Genomic DNA, 27,546 nt, shown 5'->3' on the forward strand with positions numbered 1-27,546 from the left:
GTTGGTAGTTTTTAGGAAGTCAGTTCAGTTTCTGCTCTCACCTGCACAAACTTGTGCTGAGAGCACCACAGGCAGCCATCGGGAGGTGGGCTTCTTCCCTGTTTGCAGGTCTTCTAGGTCTTAGGGCACTTCTTCCGTCGGGAGGTGGAGGGTGTAAGATTTCTGAGCTGCTGAAAGTCCAGAGCTGCCTCTGACACCTGCTGCAGACCCCTGTGTGTGTCTCAGCAGCTGTAAGTGCCCTGCCGGGAGCTGCCCAGAAAAGGTGGGGGCTGATTAGACAGGTGTCTTTGTCTCTATGCCCAGCGTCTTCCCTAGGTCACAGCTGCAAAATGGCTTTTTCCAGTTCTTGAGAGCGACAGCTCCCCTGTAATCTGACACTATTCTTCTGTTCAAGGACCAGTTTAAGACTCTGGAAGGACTAGGGCAGGATTGCTATGGGAGAGTGGGGAGGAGAGGCCCAAGTATGGAGTTTGTTTTCTATCTGACCGAGAGAGCCCAGCCATTGTTCTTAGCTGAGATTTCTGCCTCGAACCTTGGGCACCGCAGTTCTCTATGCTGATCTCTCCGCAGGACTGTGGGGCACAGGAAAAGAGCCCACAGCGGGCTGTTGCAATCTCTGGTCTGTGTCCTGGGCCCTGCATCTCTGGCTGCAGGCTGCATCTATACAGCTGCGGGCTGCATTTTTGCACTCCTCCCTTTTCTCTTCCCCCATTTACCTGGTTTCCCTACCTTCAGGTAATCTCGTGCAAGTCTCTCAGCTGTTCTGCATGATGAGCAGAGAATCCTTTGATGAGTTATAGATGTTCAATTTGTGGTAACTTCCAAGGGAGAACTCAAGAAGCCCACCTCACTGCTGCCATTTCTGTGACTTCTTCTTTTCTTTTAGCTTACATTTTTAGAGGGTTTATTATCTTCCAGGCACTGTATTAGGTACCTTACATACAAGATTGGATTTATAATCAAGACATAAGTATGTAGGCTTCACACAGGTTAATTAGCTTACTAAGCTCACAGCCAGTTTAGCGCCCCCCCCCCCCCCCCCCGCCCCAGAAGGAAGAATGTTGGCTAATTCAACCCGTGTGAAGCAATCTGGAGGTTGGGCAATTTATTATATTTTGTACACAATTTGGCTAGAAAGCTTAAAATTTATTGATGCAATGTAAAATATTACCAAGCAGGTGAAAAATAAACCTGTTAATGTGTGTGATTAGAACAGCAGCTGGAATGAATTGACGTGTTTGCAACATCAATGGAATTAATAGACCTTAAAATATTCAGAGAATCAATTAAATGTCTTCTTCAAGATTCAAAAAAGTGTGTTCATGTACTTAACTTTAAAATGAGCACCAGGAGAAGAAATAGAAAAGCCTTCCATCAGAAAAGTATTTAAAGATTTCAGGGGCATCTGACTGCTTCTGGGCTCAGCCAGCTTCAGGGGGAAACCCTGGTGGGCTGAAAGCCAGGCATCTTGGAATACAGGCTCCAAACTTTGCTTCCAAGAATTAAATAAGAGAAACACATGAGGCAGTTGAAAAAGGTGTCCTTGCCACACTCCCTGGAGGTTTGCAACCTTGTTAACCTTCAAAAAGAGCAGTTTCAGATCAGGGTGAAAGAATAAAAGAAGGTGATAGTTTCTTAAGCATGTTCTCCAAAGACCTTGGAGCATTTTCTCCAAACACCTTGGAGAACATGCCAATAGTCACTCCAAAGACCTTGAAAAGTTTTAAGCCATAAGTTTGGAGCTGAATAATCTTGTATAAAAGTCATTGGGAGGAATTAATTAGACAGTATAATGTACAAGCACCTAAACATAGATATTATCTAGCATTCCCAAAGCTAGATTAATTAACCTCTATTTTCTGCTATTAACAAACTAAATAGCTTTCTAAAGCTATGCCTTTATGCTTTTACCTCTAGGGAAGAGCTAGGGAAAGTGTCCATTGTCCTTATAATTGTTCTACAATGCAAAGTTGGAAGTGTCTCTTCCAATTAATATAAAACAAAAACATATGGTAATGCTGGGGACATTAGTTCAAGCTATGATTGTCTAAAACATCTATTTTAATTTTGGGGATATATTCATGCCCTATTCCATATCTGTGTTCAAAAGGTATGTACTTGTTTACGAGTTTACTATGTCCTATACAATTTTTATGATGCTTTTTTCTCATTACATCAGTAGAAAGCTGAGCAGAGTTAGAAATCCTGTAGTCACAACTACTGGCTTTGGGAAAATTTCTGAACCTGTAAGTTTCTTATTGGTTTCTTATTGCCTATATGGCTTCAAGCTTCATTGTCACCCCCTAGATACAAACATCCAGGGTCTTCTTCATGGACATTTTCTGGTGCTCTTTCTGGGGACAGGAAACAATGGGGATGTGCTCAACTAGATTCTAAACTTCTCTTCTAGACCATGCTCTGGGGCATTGTCCCTCAAAATCCTGCACAAACCTGTGAACTAGCTTTCAAGAGTACAGTTTGTCCTCCCAAGAGGGGACTATAGTTTTATGGGTGTGTGTACCTATAGATCTAAGGGGTGTAGCTAAGTGAGTAGCTGTTTATAGCGGGAATAGTGGGCACTGGGGTAAATGGAGCTGAAACACGTAGAATGCACCTAGGCCTCTCAGGGAGCCAAATGATGGGGGTGGGAGCAAGGGTGATGGGAAAATTGAGGCTGGTTACTCAGTCAGGGAACATCTATTTACACTTTTGCCCCATGCCCCACTGGCCCTATCACCCATGGCCATTGCCACACAAGGAGCTGAGCTTTCTATGTCTTGGGTCCCAACCAAAAAACCTCCGAAGACATAATTTGCCTTCTTAACAATTTTCTCTAATTGTTTTCTTCGGAAACTGAAGCACCCCTTGACATTTTACTCTGAAATTATGAGAAGAAACAAAGGGTAACCTCACCACTTATTCTACCTAGTTCAAGTCTCAGCAACTTTTTTCCTATTTTAGCATCTCCTATGGTTCCTCCAATTTGGATATTCCTTTTCTGGCAATGTCCCCACTCTGTGATCTAGCCATTAAATATTATCTCCATTCCCACCAATACCCACTCAGGCTTTTTCTTGTGATATTACTCCTCATGATGTTCCACTACAGCCCCACAAATGCCTTCTGTTGTGTTTGCATTAGTATAATCCACTAGTGAGTGCAATAATGAAAATTTCAAGTGGAAGGGAAGTGGGGTGTATATGTGTTTAGGGGCAGCAGAGAGAGGAGAGAAGAGGGGAAGCACATAGCAGTGTATATTCTGCAATGGATACCTTGAAACCACAAAATCTTGAGGCTGCAAATTCTTCTAGGGTTTTTGATTTTGGCAATTAACCATTTGAAGATCCATAACGAGAAAAATGCATTTCCTGTGAAGAGCACTAAAGAGAGCAAATTATTTTTTCAGATAAAAAATGATTAACATATAAACATCAGCTAAGAGCTCAGATCCTCATCTATGGACAGGATGGGTAGGCAGGTAGAAAGTAGCTTTAAATCCCACTAATTCAGGGAAATAAAAGACAATTTAAGACCAAGAAAGTACATGTATCTGAGTGGTGAAAAAAAAAAATTGAACTGCCATTGGGTGGGGGACTTAATTCTGTCTCTTATTACCAACAACCTGTGTAACCTTCAGAGGTTTATCAAACTATTTTCACCTTCAGGTCCGTCATTTGTAAAATTAGCATAATATCTTCCCTGATACCTTACAGGGGCATTGTGAAAATGAAATGAAACAATAAATATGAAAACACTTTGTCTACTGGATATATACCATGTATACACATTGGAGCCCTAACATCTATCCCAAGCTGAGATATGTCTAAGATCTTGTCCTGGTCAAGGCTAGTAAACATGGTGGTGCTTGTGTTCTTTGTTCTAATTTTCCTACCAGCCACTGATCCCAGGACAAAAGTTTGTTGACTAAGTGAACATAATGCAGGATAATATCATTCTGCTCCTGTCACACAGTCCTTTATCTCATTTTTTGTTTGCTTTGTTTTGTGAATAGAGATCTATGTATATTCTGGTGAGCCAACAAGACCACACCAAGGATCCCACAAAAAGCTCCTTATATGAGCAGGATAAACTTTGTCTTCCTCAAAGATCCCTAATTTTCTAAGATATCCATGGCTTAAGCATTAGGATAGCTGATGTGTGGGACCTTGGGCATCATATTACTTAATCTATGGGAACCCTAGTTTCCTCAGATATAAAATTAATATTTTCAATAATTTCAATAATTTCTAGGATCTTTTCCAGCTCAATTTCTAGGATTCTAAATCTGCCATACACAAAAGCTGACTATCTTTAAAAAAAAAAAATAAGTAAAAACAAAATTCACCAGAACCTAAATAATCAAAATAATGAACTGATTAAGTATTTTATCCATTCAATAATTATTATTTGAATATCAACTTATGTCAGTTCCAAGTACTGGCGACACCGGGTACAACAAAATGGACAATATCCCTGCTCTTATGAGGATTCCTGCATAGTAGGAAAGGCAACAAAGGAGCAAGTAAGTGACTAAGAAAGATGTTGAATAGAGATGTGAGATATAAAATAGGAAATTTTATATTCACCAAATTAACCATACATTCCTCATTCCCCAAATCCCCCAATTTTTAGAGTATCATTTTAAAAGTACATTTACAGCATTCATTTTGCCTGCAAGGAAATGAGGAAGAGGAAATAAATTGAAAGGGGCTTAGGGATTTTTGAACCTTTGTTTGAAATCATCAACTCTTTCAGTTTTGAGTGCAGAAAGTCTAGACACAAAAATGAGCAAGCCTTGGTCCTAGGGACAGCTTCAAACAGATGAGGTTTGTGTATGGGGAAAACACTGAAGATATGGTCAACTTACATTGGGTCACAATGTAAACATTCATTTGTGTCTTGATCCAGTATATTGATAGAAATAATATCCCAAATGTGATGGAACTAACTTGAAAGTACACAAAGCTTTATTAGCACAGTGAAAATAGTTGCTACATATTTAAAATTTTAAAAAGGGATGGAAAACATGTGTACAATGATAGTAAATAAACAAAACATAAAATTTTTAAATAAGTAAGAAATGGTTTTGAATTTATATTAAATATCATCACTTGAACCAAATTGGTCAAACCAGAGCTAAGTCAGTAAGAAAAGCATTTGCTGATATATATATTTTTTCTATTTGCTCATCCCCCCAAGCCCCTCCCCTCTGGCAACCATCAGTTTGATCTTCACACCTATGGGTCTGTTTCTGTTTTGTTTTGTTTATTCATTTGTTTTATTTTGTTTAGATTACACATATAAGTGAAATCATACAGTATTTGTCTTTCTCTGTCTTACTTATTTCACAGTATAATACCTTCTAGGTCCATCCATGTTGTGGCAAATGGCAAAATTTTATTCTTTTTTATTGCTGAGTAATATTCCATTGTGTGTGTGTGTGTGTGTGTGTGTGTGTGTGTGTATTATATTATGTATTATGTATTATATATAGAGAGAGAGCCAAAAAAATGTATACACATTTTAAGAAAGAAAAACAATTAAAGTTGCAATACTCAATATATATCGATAACAAAAGATGAATGCAACTCATGTTTGACTTCTGCAATTACAAGAGGTGTTCAAAGTGGTTACCATCAGTGTCCAGACACTTCTGATTACAGCAAATTACTGCTTGAGCAATGTTGACCAAAGTATCTCTCTCTCTCTCTCTCTCTCCATATATATATATATATATATATATATATATATATATATATATATATATATATATGTGTGTGTGTGTGTGTGTGCGCGTGTGTGTGTGTGTGTATGTGTGTGTGTTCACTTAGTTAGTTCAGAAAGAAGAACTAACTCACAGCTAGTAGATAAAGAAGTCCTGGAGATCTAATGCACAGTATAGTGATTAGAGGTAACAATATTGTATTATAACCATCAAGTTTCCTAAGAGACCAGATGTTGATTATTCCTAGCACAAAAACGAAATAATTGTGGGGAGCGGGCTGTGAGCTGACAAAGACCTTGCACCTGTAAGGTCATTCCCATGGGAACCCTTGCCTCAACAATCTTCGATGTAGGGAGTGGGCTGTAAGCTGACAAGGGCCTTGAAGCTGCAAGGTCATCCCTATGGGAAGCCTGCTTGTTCTGCTAATACTTGTTTGTATAGATAACTATTCTAAGACTGTATAAGAATTGTGTGTGAAATAAAGACTGGGCCACTGCTCCGCCATCTGTGGATGGTGGACCTCCCGATCCCAACTTTCCTGTCTCTGTGTCTTTTCTCAATCTCCTCATCCTTCCCCCTCAGGCAGAGCCCTTTTGGTCACGCAGGCTGTGACAATAATTATGTGATGTGACAGAGGTGTTAACTACCACTACAAGGGTAATCATACTTCAATATATAAATGTATAAAATCAACATGTTATACACCTTAAGCTTATACAATGTTATATATAAAATATTACAATAAAAGAAAGAAAGAAAAAAAGAAGGAAAGAAAGGAAGAAAGGAAGGAAGGAAGAAAGAAAGAAAGAAGTCTACCTAAATTCCACCAAGTTGTGAGAGGTGAAAGAAAGGAAACAGGGACTTCAGGTCAAGATAATGAAGTAGGTAGATGCTGTGTTTGCCTCCTCACATGACCCAATAAAATTTCAACTAAATTATAGAATAACCATCATTGAGAACAACTTGAAGTCTAGCTGACTGGAAGTCCTATACCTAAGGATATAGAGAAAAGCCACATTGATACTGGTAGGAGGGGCAGAGACACAGAACAAGCTGGTCCCACACTCTCTTGTGACCATTAAAAATAGGGAGGGATATCTCAGCTGCAGAGGTCCCCTCTGAGGAGTGAGGTGTCCCAGACCCCTACAGGACTCCCCAGCACAAGGCATGAGTGCTGAGAAGTACCCACAAAATCTGTCTGTGAAAACCAGCAGGATTTGTGTCCATGAAAGACAACAGGCTGCTAGAGACCTAGGCACTGCAGGTTTTAAGGGCTCACATACAGACTCATTCACTTATAGATTTATTCCCTCAGAGCTCTAGGGCAGGGGCAACAGCTTGAAATGAGACTGGGACATAAAGGGTGCAAATCAGTTGACTAGATTCAGGGAGAGGGTTGGAGGTGCAGGGGATAAAACAGCTCTATCAGGAGGAAGTGCTGGCAAGTAATATTGTTCCTTTGTTGAGTCCTCCCCTCACCCAGCCTGCAGGCACAGGGGGCACCAAATCTGAGCATTCCATTAACCTGCCTAACAATATTCATACTGCCTTTGTGATTCCCTGAGACCAAACCCACCCAAATTGTGCTCCTGGTCCAAATCTCATTCAGTAGCTTTTCCACATAAAAGAGCCTGCCTCAGCTCACACTGCAGGCTTTCCTACAATTTCTCAAATGTGCACAAACCCCCAAAAAGCAGTGGCCACACTCATTGTGCTCTATACCTCTTACTAAGTGGCTCGAAGCCCAGCATTAGTGGCAGTCGACCTTGGTTTGCAGTATAGCCTCTCCCAGGCACCTCCAAGTGCAGTTGCAGCATAGGGGGCTCCAAGTGCATATCACTTTGTAGTTTCTACCCAGTATCCCTTTGCCAGGCACAAGCAGTGGCTGACCTGGGCCTGCACCTGAGCCTTTCAAAAGAGGCCCCAGAAATAACACACCTGCTGGCCAGCTCAAACCACATCAGAGCACAATGCAACTAGCTCCACAAATGACACACAAAAGGGGCAGAGACAGCAGGCACCAGAGCCCCACTTTTGGGAACCCTACTCCATGAGGTTAACCCCCACATAATAGCTCGTTTGCTATAGACATAGTCAGTCTTCAAAGCCCACCAGCCTAAGGGTCAACATCACCCACTAATTTGTCAATAGCAATCAAAGCTCAAGTACAACAGGAAGGCATACACAACCCATGCAAGGGACACCCCTGGAGCACCCAGGTCAGGTGACCAAAGAGACTGTGCCATTTGGCCCTACAGGACACTAACATAAAGCCACCTTAGCCAAGACTGAGAGACATAGTAGATCTATCCAATACATGGAAACAAACACAGGAAGACAGCCAAAATGAGAAGAAAACAAAGAAAAATGTCCCAAATGAAAGAACAGGACAAAACTCAAAAAAAAAAAAAAAAAAAAAAAGAAAGAAACAAAGAAAAAAAATGGAGGCAAGCAGTCTATCAGATAAAGAGTTAAAAACACTGGTTATAAGGATACTCAATGAACTCAGGGGGAAAATAGATAATCTCAGTAATAACTTCAACAAAGAGACAGAAAACATAAAAAAGAACCAGTCAGAAATAAAGAAAATAATAACTGAAAGGAAGAATATATTAAATGTAATCAACAGTAGATTAGATGAAGCAGAGGATCGAATCAGCAACTTAGAACACAAGGTAAAAGAAAACACCCAATTGAAGACCAAAAAGAAAAAGAATCCAAAAAAAATGAGGTCAATTTAAAGGGACTCTGGGACAACATAATGTATACCAACATTCACATCATAGGATACTATAATAGAAGGAGAAGAGAGAGAGCAAGGGATTAAAAATGGATTTGAAGAAATAATCACTAAAAACTTCCCTAACCTGGTGAAGGAAATTGACATACAAGTCCAGGAAGCACAGAAAGTCCAAAACAAGATGAAATGAAAATGGCTCACACCAAGACGTAAAAATGCCAAAGGTTAAAGACAGAGAAAAACAATCACATAGAGGAAAACTCCTATAAGATTGTCAACCGATTTCTCAACAGAGACTTTGCAGGCCAGAAGGATTGGCATGAAATATTCAAAGTGATGAGAAACAAGGACCTACAACTCACTCTACCCAGTGAGTCCATTATTGAAAATTGAAGGAGAGATAGTTTTCCAGAGAAGATAAAGCTAAAAGAGTTTGTCTCCAACAAACTAGTATTATAAGAAACGTTAAAGAGACTTCTTTAAAAAGAGAAAGAAAGGTCAGGAATATGAATAAGAAAATATAGCAAAGAAAAATTATCACTGACAAAGACAAATACATAATAAAAGCAGTAGATCAACCAACCATAAAGCTAGTACAAATATTGAAAGGCAAATGTAGGAAGATCATATGTAATTATAACAAGAAATTAAAGGACACACACACACACACGAAGTAAAAAATAACTATAAAAACATAAATATGGAGGAGGTGAGTAAAAATGGTAGTGATTTTAGAATGTGTTTGAACTTAAGCAACCATCAACTTAAAACAATGTTATAAACATAACAGTACACATAAATGATATGGTAACCACAAACCAAAAATCAAGAGATATACACAAAATAAAGAGAAAGGAATCTAAACACAACACTACAGAAAGTCATCAACATACAAGAGAAAAGAGCAAGAGAATAAGAAAGGAACAGAAAAAAAACTACAGAAACAACCAGAAAACAATTAAAATGAAATACATACCTATCAATAATTACTTTAAATGTAAATGGACAAAATGCTCCAATAAAAAAAGAAAGGGTGGTTAAATGGATAAGAAAACAAAACATGTACGTATGCTGCCTACAGGAGAGCCACTTTATAATGAAGGAAACACGAAGACTACAAGTAAAGGAACAGAAAGATATTTTAATGGAAATGAAAAATGCATACAGGTAGCAGAACTTATATCAAACAAAATAGGTTTAAAACCAAGGCTATAATAGGAGGCAGAGTAAGAAATTACATAATGATAAAAGGCTCAATTCAATAAGAAAATATAACACTTGTAAACATTTATTTACCTAACATAGGAACACCTAAATATATAAAGCATATATTGGTGGACATAAAGGGAAAGATCAACAGTAATACAGTAATAGTAGGAGATTTTAACATACGATTGATACCAATAGATGGGCCACCCAGACAGAAAATCAACAAGGAAACAGTGGCCTTTTATGTCACATTAGACCAGATGAATTTCATTGATACTTTTAGAACATTTCATCAAAACAAGGCAGAATATACATTATTTTCAAGTGCACATGCAACATTTTCCAGGATAGAACACAAGTTATGCCACCAAACAAGTATCAATAAATTTAAGAAGATTAATGATATGAAGTATAATCTCTGATCACAATGGTATGAAATAAGAAATCAATTATGAGAAGAAAACTGAAAAACAAACGCATAGAGGCTAAATAACAAGCTCCTAAATGATGAATGGGTTAAAAAGGAATAAATCAAAAGATACTTTGAAACAAATGAAAATGAAAACACAAGGACCCAAAAACCTATGGGACAGAACCAACGCAGTTCAAAGAGGGAAATTCATAGCAATACAATCTTACTTCAAGAAAAAAAAACAATCTCAAATAAATAATCTAAAAATACACCTTAAAGATTTAAGAAAAAAGGAATAAACAAAGCTCAAAGTGAGTAAAAGGAAGGAGTAAAGTGAGTAAAGATCAGGGTGGAAATAAAAGACATAGAGTCTAAAAAGAAATACAAAAGATCAATGAAACCCAAAGCTGGTTCTTTGAAAAGATAAACAAAATTGATAAAGCTGTATTTAGACTCACCAAGAAATAAAAGAGAAGGCCCAAACAAACAAAATAAAAAATGAAAGAGGAGATTCAACAATCAACACCAAAGAAATACGAAGGATTGTAAGAAAATACTATGAACAATTATATGCCAACAAGTTGGACAATCTAAAATAAATAAATAAATTTCTGGAGAGATAGTCTTCCAAGACTGAATCAATAAGAAACAGCAAAACCTAACAGTCTGATAAGTACTACTAAAATTGAATCAGTAATTTGAAAAACTCCCAACAAACAAAACTCCTAGACTAGATGAATTTTAGGCGAATTTTACCAAACACTGAAAGAAGAATTAATACCTATTTTTATCAAACTATTCTTAAAAAATAAAGAAGAGGGAAGTCTCTCAACTCATGTTCTGAGTCCAGTAATTCCCTGATTTCAAAACCAGACAAAGACATTACAAAATATAAGAGAATTACAGGCCCAAACTCCTGATGTACATGCATGCAAAAATCCTGAGCAAAATTCTCAGCAAACCAAATTCAGCAATACATTAAGAAGATCATGCAGCATGGTCAAGTGGGATTTATTTCCTGGATGCAAGTTTGGTTTGATATCTGCAAATCAACTAAAATGACACCACACAAACAAAATAAATTATAAAAGTCATATGCTCATATCAATAGATGCAGGAAAAAATTGACAAATTAGGCATCCATTTATGATAAAAACAACTCTCATCAAAGTGGGAATAGAGGGAACATACATCAAAATAATAAAGGTCATATATGGCAAATCTACAGCTAACATCTTATTCAATGGTGAAAAGCTAAAAGTGTTTTCCTTAAATCAGGAACAAGACAAGGAAGTCCATTTTCACCACTTCTATTCAATATAGTGTTTGACATTCTAACCACAGCTACCAGACAAGAAAAAGAAATAAAAGGCATCCAAATTAGAAAGGAAGAAGTAAAGTTGTCATTATTTGCACATGACGTGATACTGTACATACGAGTATAGTACCCTAAAGATTCCACCAAAAAACTATTAGAACTGATAAATGAATTCAGTAAAGTAGCAGGATACAGAATCAATATTCAGAAATCAGTTGCAATTTTATACACAAATAACAAACTATCAGAAAGAGAAATTAAGAAAGCAATCCCATTTAGAATTGCACCAAAAAGAATAAAATACCAGGAATAAATTTAACCAAGTAAATCAAATACCAGAAAGTTCTAAAATATTGAAGAAAGAAGCTGAAAAAGATACAAATAAATAGAAGCATATACTGTGTTTATGGAAGGGAAGAATTAACATCATTAAAATGTCCGTACTACCCAAAGCAATCTACAGATTAAAGCAAATCCCTATCAAATTATCAATGACATTTTTCACAGAACTAGAAGAAATAATTTTAAAATATTTATGGAACCAGAAATATACATAATAGCCAAAGCAATCTCGCTAAAGAAGTACAAAGTAGGAGGTATCATGCTACCTGATACCAAACTATATTATGAGCCCACAGTAATTAAAACAGCATAATACTGGCATAAAAACAGACCCACAGATCAATGGAACAGAATAGAGAGCCCAGAAATAAACCCATGCCTATATGGTCCATTAATCTGTGACAAAAAATGCAAGAATATACAATGGAGTAAAAACAGTTACTTCAATAAATGGTGTTGGGAAAAGTGGACAGGTAACATGAAAAAAATGAAACTAGACCACTATCTTACAACATATACAAGAATAAACTCAAAATTGATTAAAGACTTCAATGTAAGACCCAAAACCATAAAACTCCGAGGAGAAATCATAGGCAGTTAACTCTTTTACATTGCTCTTAGTAATTTTTTTTTTTTTTTGGATATGTGTTCTTAGGCAAGAGAAACCAAAGAAAATATAAACAAATAGGACTACATCAAACTAAAAAGTTTTTGCATAGTGAAGAAAACCATCAACGAAACGAAAAGACAACCTCCTGAATGGGAGAAGATATTAGCCACTGATATATCTGATAAGGGGTTAACATCCAAAATGTGTAAGCAATTCATATAATTTAACACACACACACAAAACAAGCAATCTGATTAAAAAATGGGCAGAGGACCTGAATAGATATTTCTTGAAAGAGGACATACAGATGGCCAACAGACATTTGAAAGGATGGTCAATATCACTGAATATCAGGTACATGAAAATTAAAACCACATTGAGATATCTCATCACACTGATCAGAACGGATATCATCAATAAATCAACAAACAACAAGTGTTGGTGAAGATGTGGAGAAAAGGGAATCCTGTGCACCGTTGGTTGGATTGTAAATTGGTATAGACACTATGGAAAACAATATGGAAGTTCTTCAAAAAATTAACCCCGCCTTTCCACTTCTAGGTATTTATCCAAGTCATCCAAAACACTAATTTGAAAATATATATGCATCCCTATGTTTATTGCAGCATTATTTAAAATTGCCAATATAGGAAGCAACTTTAGTGTCCATTGATAGACAATTGGATAAGAAGAACTGGTACATATGTGCAATGGACTATTACTCAGCCATAAAAAAAAGAATGAAATCTTGCCATTTACAACATGGATGGACCTAGAGAGTATTATGCTAAGTGAAATAAGTCAGATATAGAAAGACAAATACTATATGATTTCTCTTATATGCAAAATCTAAAAAGCAAAATAAATAAACAAATAAAACAAACAAACTTATAGATGCAGAGAAGAATTTGATGGTTGCCAAATGAGACTGGGGTCGGGGGGCTGGGCGAAAAAAGGCACAAGCATTAAGAAGTACAAATTGGCAGTTTAAAAATAGTCATGGATGAAAATTATGACATAGGGCATATAGTCAATAATGTAATAACTATGATGGTGTCAAGTGGGTACTTTACTTATCTGGATATACGCTTTGTAAGTCATATAAATGTCTAACCACTATGCTTTACACCTGAAACTAATATAACATTATATGTCAGCTGTAATTGAAAAACTAAAAAAAGAAAAAAACTAAAGGCAAGAACAAGACAGTGGAGTAATGAAGATGGAAAAATAAGAGTATTTATCTTGTGGCCAGGAAGAAAAAACCAGAAGTCTGCAACTAGATTAGGGGAAAAACTTGCTGAGTAGCTTAAAGGTTTGGTTTACCTACCAAGCACCAAGATTGCAAGTTATGACTTTTATTTCGGAAACTTTTTAAGTCAGATAGTGATGTGTTAAAGTGTGCTGAGTTTTGAACGTTTGCCTTGGACATACCAGGATTTTTAGCCATGCTGCATTTTCTTTTAAAACAAGCTTAATGACATTCTTTGTTATTCAGCAAATCTCCTGTCAGATGTGGTTGATTCTCTGACATATTAGCACCAACAACAATCTATTTTCCTAACTAAATGCTGGATTAGAGACTTTATGCACATAATATGGATTTAAGAAATTTCCTTGCAGAGATTAATGTGCTTCAAGGCCAATGGAGTGGGGTGTGATTTGGGAAAACATAACATAAAGCATTTAAAATATATAGATTTGACAGGGATTTTTGCAAAATTTATTGTCTAAAATGTAATGGTTAGTTTCTCTGAGATTAATATACCCACAAAAGAAATTGTTACTGGTACTTTGACAGACTGTGTTGTTTCTGAAGCTACTGTTAACACCAAATCCATACTGAACACAATATGCATGGGCACCAGTGAAGCTGTAACTCAGCCTGGTGTGATTATGATGTTTAAGTAGAAAGCAAGATTCAGGGAAAGTGTTTTGTAACAGTGTCCTCTCCAAATAACAGAGTATTTACTGATTTTCCAAGAAAACACCAGTGTTCGAAGGACTATGTGTGTCACAAGTAATTAATGTGTCTACAAAAGATCTTCTGCAATTCTTAGAGAAGACAGAAAAATGTTATGTAAAATGTGAAACATAAGAGTCATTTTAAAAGTAATAGATACTGACACAGAACTACAAACAATTTTAAGGTTTACACATCACTCAAAGGAATTGGATTAGAGCCAGAGAAAAAGATGTTTTCTATTACAGTTTCAAAAAAAAAAATCTTAAGGGCATTTGGTACAAGACGGCATATTTACCTTCTTTTGAAATGTGGTGTACATGAAGGCAAAGGATTGTGTCATTTCTAAGGTAAAATGTCTGTTTTGAGCATATTTTGTTCCAAAATACTTCACACCAGTAATAGTCTGCATATTAAAATAGTTACAAGTGGCATTTAAATAAAGTACCTAAACCTTAGTGCTTCTATTCTCTGCTGAAAGAATTGCTTATCATATGTTTCATAGATTTTGTCTAAACTCTGAAATAGGAGCAGACTGCCATTTGCCTTTTTTTGAAACACACTTAACCAGTTGAGTGTTTTGACTCAGTCCTGGTTGGCTTGGGAAAGTGGCTGACTCTCTAAGGCTGGGGTTTGGTCGCCGCCATGAAAGTGACCTCCATTTATTTGGACATTGCAGTGTTTTGAATGGTGGTCCCCCAAAAGATAGGTTCATGTCCTAATTCCTGAAACCTGTAGATATTACTTTATTTGGATAAGGGGTCATTGCTGGTATAAAAGTAAATTGAGGATCTTAAGATGCAAAGATCATCTTGGATTATCTGGGTGAACCCTAAATTCAATGACAAATGTCTTTATAAGAGAAAGGCAGAGGGAGATTTCGAGATGAACAGAAGAAAAGATACAGAGGATAAGGCAATATGAAGACATGAAAGAGACTGGAATGAGGCAGCCACAAGCCATGGGAACCAAGAAATGCCAGCAGCCACCAGAAGCTAAAAGAGGCATGGAAGGATTTTCCATAGAATCTTCCAAGGGAGTGTAGTCTGGTGGATGCCTTCAGTTTGTACTTTTTTCACAACCTTACCATTTGATGATATAGGTAAATTATAACATCAAATTAGATTATAAAATATTTCTCTCTATATCTTGCTAAAGTTGCTGTATAAAGATATAAACAATGTGCATAATATCATTTAATTTTGGACAGATTAGTTTTTTCTGTATGAGACAGTTTGGAGTGTAAATATATTGTTTTGGCCCTTATTGATGTCAGACACTTTGTTCTTGGTCCTTAGTTCTCTATTCCCTTTTTCTCTATTTTTTTTTTCCTCTTTAGCCATACCTTTGAAATAGGGTTCCTCAGATTTCCCTTAAAGAGAATAAGCCTTCTTGACCTTATTTCTAACCTCTGTCACTTCAACTTAGGATATTAGTTAAGCCTATTAACTTGTCTCTTAAGTAGTACATTTTAGCTTTTGACCTCATGGATTTAAGCAGATTACATATTATATGTTATTAGGGAACTATGACTTCACAGAGGCCTTATAAAATAGTAGCCCTGTCCTCTAAAGTCTTAAGTAATGGAGGTTCCACCAAGTGAAGAAAAAAAAATATACACATCTAGACAATCCTGCAGGCTCTCTTGAGCCAGCTCATACCCAAGTGCTGGGAAAGTTTGAGAATGCACCAAAGTAATTGCTTAGATAGTTACTACTTGTGAGGTAACTCTCATCTTTTTTGGGGTTAATATGAACTCTCATCTTTTCTTGGATCCTTTTAATTTGCCTTTTTAGGTTAATATTTCAGTGGTGTCAAATTAAAAATGGATTAAATTTGTTTCAATTCAAACAGCTGTAGAGATAATTTGCTGAGTCAGTACACTACAAATGGCTTTGTGGGATGACTTTATGATGACTCACAGATTCCCCAGAAGATGTCTACTCAAACAGCTCAACTGTTATTGCCTCAACCTAGACCTTAAGTTCCTGATCTGCCCACCATTTTTTTTTCCCTCCACTATGTCCCTTTGCACAGTGATGTCAGACTCCTGGGACTTTGTCAAAGACACTTGACCCCGTCATCCTTGCCTAATTGAGATCCTGGTCATTTCAAAGCTCTGCCTAACCCAAAACTCCCAAACATAATTGCCTACTTCTTCCTCTGCACACATGCATATTACACTGCTGAAACCTCTATCTTGGCCCCTTTTCATCAGCCTTGTTCCACAATTGATGCTTTTTCTGATTGTCTCTCACTGGGCTATGATGTTCTGGGCACATATGTCTTAGTCATCTTTGTATAATTCATGGTAACAAATAGAAGACTTTTTCTCTTGTATCTGTTTAATAAACATTATTTAATAAATAAAAACTATAAGGAGCTTCTAGAAAAAAAGATGATTTGGATATTCACAAAATAATTTTAATTTCTCAGAGTTGCTGGAGTCCTTCAATGAACAGTTGCTAGAATCCTGAGAAATCAAGTAAACATTTGGGAATCCAGAAAACAATTCATGTGGTTTATAAATATACAGACAAATATACTGGAATTAGTTCAAGATTTACCTAGTGCAAGTTACTTTAGATGGGAAAACCAGAGATCATCATTGTCAAACTCTTAATAGTTTAGAATGTCTTGCTTGGGTTGTGGCAACGACCTCCTAATTGGTCTCCATCCTTCACTGGCATTTCTTCCAAACCACAGTCTTCACAAAGGGATATTTATAAAATGGAAAGCTGACCTTGCCTTGATCCTGCTAGCAGGATAAAATCCAGACACTAAGCCTGGCATGTGTGGCCTTTTATCACCTGTCCCTACCTGCCTTTCCAGTTGTGTCTTTATAGATCATTCATACTCTCCTTTCAGATTCATTAGTTATTCTTTGATTCCATGCTCTCTTAGGCCTCTGTTTCTTGAAATTTTTTTTCCTGGAATTTTCTGCCTCTGTTCATGTTTCAAAATAATTCCTCCTTATTTTTTCAGACTCAGTTTAAGCAAATTTTGCAGGCTGAGTGTGTGTGCTCCATGTGCAAATATTACTACTATTATATCATAATATAATAGTGATTATATCATAATATAATGTGAAATAATAATATATCATAGTACTTCCTAGCATAGCATTTCCTGTTCTCTACCATAATAATTGAGTATATCTTTTGTCTTGTTCCCCATAAAGCGCCAGGATCATGTCTTAGTCACAAGCCTGAAGCTTTGAAAATTCTTAGTACAGAGTAATGATTTTAGGCAGTGATGCATATGAAGGTCCCCATCATATGATGGGGCATCAAGCTGAGAAAGGAGACTTGAGGAAGACCAGCCTACACGGGGTTAGCAGAGGAAAATTACCCATTAAAAAAGACTAATTAGGAGGAAAAAAATCTGAAGAGAGCCATGTTTGGGATCCAAGGAATGAAAAGTTTCACGTTTAAAGCAGTCAACTTAAGTAAACATTGAAAGGTAGTCATTGGATTTGGTGCTTAGGACCTCATTGGTGGCCTTTGTGGTAGATCGTAAGGTCCTTTTCAAGGGTTTAGCATGCACACAGATACTCTTCCACATCCAGCTACATAGCATATAATTTTGATTAAAGACTGTGGAATGCCTGGATTGGCATGTCTACTATACTTAGGTCATTAGAGACATAGTCCACGTTCTTAGCACAAAGAGATATTTGACAAAAATTGAAGGAGGAGGATGTCCAAGTGGGTGGTGTCCTGAGGGTAAGGGGTTTGACTCTGGGAGCTGGAAGAAGATGTGTGGAGCTGAAGGCAGAATAGATATGTTTATTCGCTGGCTCTTTGGGCACAGTCAGGCTTTCTCAGGGTACAACGAGCAGCCCCATTGCTGGACACAGCATAGCACAGCACAGCCCACGGCAGAAACCCCCAATAGCGGTCCCATTTCTCAGCAGCCCTCCTTGTAAAAGATCCAGACCCCTTTATACCATACAGAGACAAAAGTGGCTCACAGCCTGGGTGCTTACATAAGAGTACTTATAGTATATCTTCAAGATGGACAATGCCTGTGCTGTGTTCCATCTTATCGGACTGGCAGGTCACCAGGTCTGGGCCAGTGCTGCGTTCCATCATTTCAGGCTGGCAGGTCACAGTGTCAGGGCCAGCAGCTGGCTGGGGAGGGAGCCTGGCCAATTATATTTTCCCCACACTCCACCCCTTCAGGGTTCCTCACTGGTCAGTTTGTCTCCTCTGGCTTGGGCCTTCGCTACAGACCTCTTTGCTAACTGGGCAGAGCCCTGCACACAGAGGCCACAACAGCAATACAAAGAACAGCAGAAGGCCACCAGGAGACAAGCCCCTCCTCCTAACAGGGCAAGGGCCATCTCTATGGGGAGGAAAGTTGAGCCCACCATTCTTGCAGGTGTCTCCTGTCAGGCGCTGAATGCTATCAATCTTTCCTGCTAGGGCAGACAGTGCCTGGCTTACATTCTCCTTAATATCAGCAATATACACACAGCATTCGGTATGCACAATGGCCCAGGTCCCTCCCTGGGTGGCAGTTAAAATGTCCAAAGTCATCCGGTTTTGGATGACTACCTTCCTCTTCTGGTCTACTTCCTCTGTCAGGAAGCCCAGGGCCTGGTGGGTTTGGTTGAGAACTCAAGCAGTGTGCTTGGCAAGCACAGTTACTTGTGTTTCCACCTCAATGGAACTGACTGGGGGACTAAGGATAGCCAAGGGATAAAACCACTCGGGCATTCTCTTGACATGGTGGTGCTTGGCTCTAAATGATTTGAGTTCGACTTTCTAGTGTAGGCCGTACACTAGTTGGGAGGTATGGCCACCCCTATGTACAATGCCCTGTCCACTTGGCAGGGAGGTAGGGCAGCCATACAAGCCACAAGTCCAGAGGCTCCTATCAGGGTCTAAAATGGTGGGGGCCTTGTTGCTTTTGGCCATTCCACCATACACGATCCTCGGGGATTCAGGTTATGTTCTGACATAGGGCCGCAGGTACACAACGGACGTTTCTGGTGCCAGTCTGTCATTCCAAACACAGAGTAGTGACCCAGGTAAGCCCTACACCTTCACTCATGAGCCACCCCCACCTGTCTCACACTGCATGACCCAGCCATGGCTTGGTGTGGTTTCTTTGCAGGACAGGATGTGTCGCCAGCTTGTGTTCCAGCCCGCCTATTGAGGGTTCCATCCTTGTAACCAAGTCCAGTTGTCTGCGGTGACTGGATAGACACGGCACAGCAACCCCACCACAGGGCTAGCTGGAAACTCCATGCAAATTCAACAGCTGGAGACGTTGACCACTCTGGCATAGCTGTGGGCCCAGTCTACCATGATATTGGCCCACAGGTGGAAAAAAACATTGGCCTACAGGCGGAAAGAAACATAGGAACAAGCAATGGCATATCTCTCCCATGTGGGAGGATACATGCTAGCTTTTTGTCCTGGGAGAGGAGGATTGCTGCTATTGACAACTTTCCCAGTTTGTGGTATGAGACCTTTATACCATATTTCCCCCAAATAAGGCCTAATCGGAAAATAAGCCCTAGCATGATTTTTCAGGATGCTCTTAATATAAACCCTAACCCAAAAATGAGCCCCAGTTAAGATCGTCAGTGAGATGGACACATTTAGCACGTCTGTTGTAACACACGACCGACATATTGAATTATAAAATAATAATATTAATATAAAACTAAAGATAAATAAATAATATTATTGACATTAATACTTAAAATAAATGATAATATAAATTATAATTAAGCATTTGTAAATACCCAAGCTGGCGCCTTTGGACAAGAGGTAAATTCCTATGTAAACAGATGAACTCGAGACTTATTGCTAAATAACCAATAGGAGTACAGACACAAGGCACGAATAATGTGTGCACTTGATAACGAACGGATGTGGTTGTGTCTAATGTGAATCTTCATAATTCATTACATTGCGTGTTGTAATGGACGTACTTAATGCACTTGTGTGAAATAAAAAATGTTTTCTGAATTTTGGTGCCTGCAATTTTTCGTCACTTTTGTGTGGACCATCATTCTTAACTGTCATCATTTTTGTTGTCACTCCTGTCTCGTAAGTCTTCAATTAACACTTGATTTAATGGTAGATTTAAAGGGAATAATATTTTGACCCCCAGACAAGATGAATGCAAAAAGAAGGAGCTATACCATCGAGTACAAGAACGGAATTGTGGAGGACTCCCAGAGAAGGAATCTTACGGCATTCTGCAAAGAGAATTTGGATGGTCCCAAAATGGCGAGCTTAGTACAATAACCTCAGTCAACAGGTGGACAAGGGAAATGCTATGAAGCACAAGTGTGGATCAGGTTGGCAACCATTATTTCCTGAGTTGGAAGACATCATCTGTGAATGGATTGCTGACAGGAGAGCAAAGGCGTTGGTTGTGTGCAGAGCTGATACTAAAGTATTTGCCCTTGCAATTGCACCACAGTTAGATTTCTAACCGCAGAAGAATTCAAAGTATCACAACACTGGCTGGATGGCTTCCTTCAGTGATATGAACTGTCTCTAAGAAGATCAACAACACTGTTCAAGCTGGAAGATACTGAAGTAATTAAACGTGCACTTGCATTCAAGTCCTTTGTTGATGGCATCGACTTTTCTAAATACCAACTCTCGAATATGATTGCTATGGATGAAACTGCAGTGTTTATGAGCCAAGGATCTCAAATGAGAATTGATCAGAGGGGTGCCTCGTCAATCTACTGTGTTTCCCTGAAAATAAGACATAGCTGGACTATGAGCTCTAACACATCATTTGGAGCAAAAATTAATATAAGATCAGGTATGATATGATATGATATGATATGATATGATATGATATTATACCCAGTCTTATATTATATTAAAATAATACCTGGTCTTATATTAATTTTTGCTCCAAAAGATGCATTAGAGTTGATGGTCCAGCTATGTCTTATTTTTGGGAAAACACAGTACAGTCCCTCCACTGGTTATGAAAGAGCATGTGTTACCTGTATTTTAGCAATTCACCTGGATGGAAAAAAAGCTTCACCTTTAATCATCACTAAAGGCAAGAAAGATAAGGTTGAACTTCTTTCAGGCATTTATGTTCTTGAAACTGAAAAAGCCTGGTGCACACAAGCAGTTATGAGGAAGTGGGTCGATTTAATGCTACCACTTGTTTTGTGAGGTGACCAAAGAGGTCTGCTAGTCTGGGATTCAGCCAGCATTCACTGCGCTAAAGACATGAAGAACTTTCTTGCAGAGAGAAGAATAGATCAAGTAATGATTCCCACAGGAATGACTGCCTATCTCCAGACAAGCCATTTAAGGACCATTTTCACATGGAAATCAATGACTACATTGAAAATAGAATGGAGAGATATCAACGTGGAAACTTTGTGAAGCCTAGCCTGTAAGCGGTCGTGACTTGGATGAAGAATTCATGGGATAAAGTCACTGACAGCTGTGTTGCCAATACACTATGAGCAGGCTACATGGACAAGAAGTGCTCATTTAAGGAGAGCTCTGTTGCTGCACATGAGAGATTGGGGCCAATGGTTCTACAGGAAATGGAGTCGCAAGAAATTCAAGCTGGAATTTGGAGTTTGGAGAGTTATGACGATGTTCCAGAAGAAGATGACATGACTGTATTTGAATAAATGTAGATTTTTGTACATGAATAAATATAGATTGTTGCACATGAAAAAATAAGATATACCCTGAAAATAAGCCCTAATGCATCTTTTGGAGCAAAAATTAATTTAAGACCTGGTCTTATTGTCAGGGAAATACGATAGCAGTGCTTGGAGTCCCGTGTGCGGTTTCAACATGTAACAGAATATGGGATCCCATGATGGGCCACAGAAAGAGTACAAAAGTCCCTCACAAAATTGTCCCAGTGTCAGAGCCTCCGTAAACTACAGTCACCTGTGGTAGCCGCTTAGCCACCACCCCTGGAGTCACTTGCAAATCGTGGGCAAACCATCTCCCCGTGGGGTTATCAGGCCTAACCAACAACAGTGGGGGCTTTTGACCCACCAGGGCCAAGTTCATTGTAATCGTTCTCCTGCTTTCAAGCATGTGGGTGCTGGTAACAGGACGTTTCCATTTCTGCCATATCCCAGCTATAACAGCGTCTCTCACTTGTAGTGACTTGTTGTATGAGATCAGCTGTCATATGTAGCAGAGCCTCTACTGGTGAGGGCCTGCCCTTTCGTGGCCTCTCATTCAAGCTTCTCAACACATCCCACAGATGCGAGGCCCAGTTGCACATTGTGGGAAGGTATGTCTACACCTGGAGGCCTTGCTTCAAAAGGCCGTGTAACGCTCAATCATGCCAGCTGCCTGTGGATTGTATGGGGTATGGAGCAACCATTGTATGTCCATTCTGGCAGTCCACTGCTGCACTTCTTGCCCTGTAATGTGCATACCTCTGTTGCTTTCAATGACCTGGGGGCTCCTTTACAGGGTGCACATCCGTGTGAGAGCAGCTACCATAGGCCAGTGATCTGCAACCAGACACGGCCAAACAAACAATAACCCTGTAGCACTGTCTACTGGTGTGAATGCATAAGTGGCATTCTGGGCTTTGGTAAGGGGTCCTATATAATCTACTTGCCAGCAAGTAAGGGGTACCCTGCCTTGTGTGAGCTGCTGTGTCTCCCAGGGGAGTTTTCTCCATTGTGGGCTGTCCAGGGCACAGACAACACAGTTGTGGCAGGCATCAGCAATTTCCTGCCATTTCAATGCAGCCCCCAGCATCTGCTCACCTACCACATGGTTTTGCTTCCAGTGTCCTTCAACCTTCTATGCAGCCAATGGGTTACATTAGAGTCAGGGGCCCGTTCTAACCACTGGACTCAAGCTATGGCATCTGCTTCATCATTACCTGGGGAAGTTAAGGGAGAACGGCCGTGACATGCATCAGGGTCACCTCCTTTCCCTGCCCTAGATCTCAGAGGTCTTGCCACATGGCTTGACCTCACAGTAGACCGGGAGGGGGGGTGTTTTGGTGTTTCTACATGGGGAGCCAGAACGTCAGGCCCCAAAACACTGCCCAGCTGTCTGTACAAATAACCAGGGGCCCAGGCTCATGGCTGATTATCATCCATACAGCTGGGTACTTTGACCCATCCCAGGATCAAACCAAATGGTGTCTGTTTTGGGCTGAACTCCAATAGCCACCCAAATGGCAGCAGCCCCCCAACTAGAGCCATCAGTATACCAGGCATCTTCAGGTACTGGGGGCTGTCCTTCTTTGTAGGGAGAGGGCTCCAAGTCCTCCCCAGTGGGTGGAGTCCTTGGCACAGCCTGGGCTATGAGCTCAATAGGCCCCAGGACTTGCTGTAGCTCTGTGCTCAGAGGGCTTGAACTGAGAGTGCTATGTTGCTCCAAGTATGCTTCCCACTTGGCAAGGGTGGTGGTCTATGCCACCCCTGTTCTGGGTCCCTGGGTCCATGTATGGACATACACTGTGTGGGATAGGATAAGTTGTACGAACCAACACCTGTGCTATTCCTGTAATGGCTTCTGTGGCCACCAAAGCTGTGTATACAGTGGCCAACTGTTTCTCTATCCAGGAGTAGTGGACTTCCGCTCCTTTCTACAGTTGGGACCAGAACCCCACTGGCAACTGGAGACACTCCTACCATTGCCAGAGGCCCCAACCATACCTCTCTTGGGTTACGTGAACATCATGTTCAAATGGGTGATCAGGATCTACTACTTGTAGAAACTGTGCCTGCTGCACTGCCCATGTTGTGGCAACAAATGCTTATTTTATAGCTTCTGTCCAATCCCATGGGGCACCCTTCTTCACCATGGAATATAAGGGCTTTGCCGTCTATGCTAAATGGGAATAAACACCCGCCAATACCCCAACATCCCTAAATACGTTTGTAGTTGGGAGACTTTGGTTAGGGAAATGCCTGTATTTTATCAATAACAGCTTCTGGTATAACCTTCGTCTTACCTGACCACACAACACCCAAAAACTTGGCAGATAAGCCAAGGCCCTGGACCTTTTCCTCGTTCACTGCCTAGCCATATGACTTCAGGTGGCAGAGGAGAGAGGGAGTGACTTGCTCTAAATCTGAAAGAGAATCAGATGTTAGTAATACATCACCAACATAGTGAAACAGGGCCACAGAGGATAGGTGATCTCATTGTGACAAGTCCTGGGCCATAAGCCCATGGCAAACAGTAGGGCTGTGCAAATATCCTTGTAGGAGGACTTGAAAAGTCCATTGATGTCTGTCTCAGCTGAAGGCAAACTGCTCTTGACTCTCAGGTGCAATGTCAATAGAGAAGGTGTTTGCCAGATCCACTACATAGTGATACGTTCCCAGGCATAGAGTCAAGCAGTCCATCAAATCATGAATGGAAGGGACTGCAGTGTGCAAAGTTGGCATTACCGTGTTCAATTCCCTGTAGTCCACAGTCATTTGCCAGGTCCCATTCGGTTTCTTCACTGGCTATACCAGGGAGCTAAAGTGACTGCGCATGGGTCTCACAATGTGTGAATTCTCCAGCTCTAATATTGTGTGGCCAATCTCCTCCTGTACCCCCGGCAAGCTGTACTGTCACACTGTAACCATGTGCCACGGCTATGGCAGCACTTGAGGGGGATGGTGAGCATGCCTGTGTATCAATGTACCACCCGGATCCGGAGGCGGAACTTTCCAACCGTCTGCAAGCTGAGGCCCTGCAGCATGTCCACCCCTAGAATATGTTCTGGGATGGGGAAGACATACACTGTGTGGGTAGAGGGGGAAGCCTTTGTATATCCAGTGGCAAGGAAACGGCTTTCACCTTCACAGTCTTTCCCCCATAGCCATCAATGCAGATTGCTGGTCCAGGGAACAGTTCTGGGTTCCTATAGACAAGGCTGCAGTCTGTGCCAGTGTCAACCAAGTTCAAAACCCTCTGCACATTAGAAGGTGACCAATTGTGAGGGCAGAGCCCCAGAAAGTAGTTTACAGGCTCTCGGCCTCACGTGGAGGGGTGCTGGCTCGGGTAGTAGATGGCCATCAGCTGTGGCTGATTGGCTGTCAGCTGTGGCCATTGAGCCATTGGCCACTAATATAACTGCTGCGGCTACGGAGGAGAGCCGAGGAGAGTGGAGGGGAGTCGTCGGTCAGTTGGCAGAAAACGGACAGCAGGTCACACGTCCAGTGAACCCAGCCTCCAGTGAGACCGTAGTGGTATGACTCCCCTACCTATGGCTCTGTGGGTGTTCCTTTTTGGCCTCACCATATCCTGCGTTCTTGTGTGGGGAGCGGGAGCAGAGACCCCGCAGGCCTCCCCGCACTACACCAATGTATGGACAGTTGCACGTGGGGCCTCCGGTGCCCGCTCAACCAGCAGCCCCATTGCTGGACACAGCATAGTACATCACAGCCCACAGCAGCAGCCCCCCAGCAGCAGCCCCATTTCTCAGCAGCCCCCCTCCCCCCACCCCCCAGTCAAACTGGAAGGAGCTGGCCTCTGGCGGTCACATGAACTCCTGAAGGGATATGGGTCATGCTTTCTGGACTTGCCCTTGGGGCTTTGCCAGAATTGCTGTTCTGGATGTAACTGTTTCCAAAATTCCAACAAAACCATTTTGGTTTGTCGGTCTAGTTTTTCCTGATCAACACACGCTGCTATGAGATCGCTCCACATCTGCATGAGTCTCACCTTTTGGGGCCCTCCAGCTCATACCCATACTTCTACTTTGGACTTCCTTCTCTTAACTTCTTGATCTTGCATCTTAACTTCCTTTGCCTCTGGTCCTCCACATCTCCCAAGGTGGCCATGGGGGTTGCAACTTCGTGAATGTGCCGCCCCACATAGGGCCCAAGGAGAGCAACCACAGACCCAAACACATTTCCAGGGGCAGTAGCCAAAACCAAGTCTCTCATCCTAGACGTGAAACACTCATCATCCGTTCCCGCGTATTAGGGTCAAACATAGCATGCCTCATACCCATTGCATGGATGATTTGCACAAATTCGGCATATGATTGCCATTTGCTCATAGTCTCAGGCAGCTTGCCTCCATTTTCCCATACTGTGTGCACCACAGCAGTGAGCCACTCCATTAAGGACTGGTTGCTCTGGCCTTGAACTAACCTATGGCAGTTTTGTAATTGCTGCCATAGAAACAGATGTACCGTCACAGAGGTTAGCTTTTCCATTTTGTCTGGGGAGCAGAGAATGCTGTTTGCTCCCTTGTCCCACAAGTGCAGCAACCAAGCCGACAGTGGCTCTCTGGGACATGGCTGGCACTGCTTCCCCAAGTCTCACAACTCCGTGGGAGTATAGGGAGTGTAAGTTGTGAACTCAGTCACTGCTGGGTTGCAGGCAGCAATGCCCCTGGGCCCCAAAGGTTGTTCATGTTTTACCTGCTGCTGCACAATGGGCCGAACACAGGGGTGTGGGACAACTTCATCCTCCCCAATGTCTTCCATGGGGCATTCCGGGACGGCGTCTGCCTTAGATCCCCCACCATGGAGATCCTCCTCAAGGTGATGGACTCCGGGCCTCCAGAGCCTCCTCCTGAGACTGCAGGTCCCACACTCAGGCTGCTTCAGCGAGCACTTCCTCTTTGGTGCGACGTAGCGCAGTGAGGAACATCCATCCCACACACCCGTCAGCGACTTTTGCCTGTTCCGGCAACTGCTCAGTTAAAACCTGCAAGTCTTCTTCTATGCTGGCTGGAGAACCATCCATGTCTTCCCATACCTCTACCAGGGCCCATCTTCTGAGAACAGCGGCCACCAGGTACCACACACTGTGTGGCGGCCACATGTTCTGTCCAGAGACAGACAGCTCTCTTACCTGGCCCGGACCCTGCTCACTGTGCCAGGTGTCTGAGTGGGTGGTGTCACGGCGATAAAGGTATGCGACTCTGGGAGCTGGAAGAAGATGCATGGAGCTGAAGGCAGAGCAGACAAGTTTTATTCACTGGCTCTCTGGGCACAGTCAGGCTTTCTCAGGGTACAACCAGCAGCCCCATTGCTGGACACAGCATAGTACATCACAGCCCACAGCAGCAGCCCCCCAGCAGCAGCCCCATTTCTCAGCAGCCCCCCTCGTAAAACAGCCAGACGCCTTTATACCATACCGAGATAAAAGTGGCTCACAGCCAGGATGCTTACATGAGAGTATTTACAGTACACCTTCAAGATGGACGGCACGTGCACTGTGTTCCATCTTTTTGGACCGGCAGGTTGTTGGGCCAAGGCCAGCAGCTGGCTGGGGAGGGA

At 41.0% G+C, this 27,546-nt stretch overlaps 1 pseudogene; it reads right to left on the bottom strand.

Annotated features, from left to right (window-relative positions):
- The window catches only part of LOC148757857 (histone H3.3C-like), a 74,130-nt pseudogene extending 47,382 nt beyond the window's left edge, over positions 1-26,748 (bottom strand).
- Between the last annotated feature and the right edge of the window lie 798 nt (positions 26,749-27,546).

The sequence above is a fragment of the Rhinolophus sinicus genome, chromosome 6 (genome assembly GCF_057876585.1).
Source record: "Rhinolophus sinicus isolate RSI-liver-muscle chromosome 6, RSI-T2T, whole genome shotgun sequence".
NCBI classification, from domain to species: Eukaryota; Metazoa; Chordata; class Mammalia; order Chiroptera; family Rhinolophidae; genus Rhinolophus; species Rhinolophus sinicus.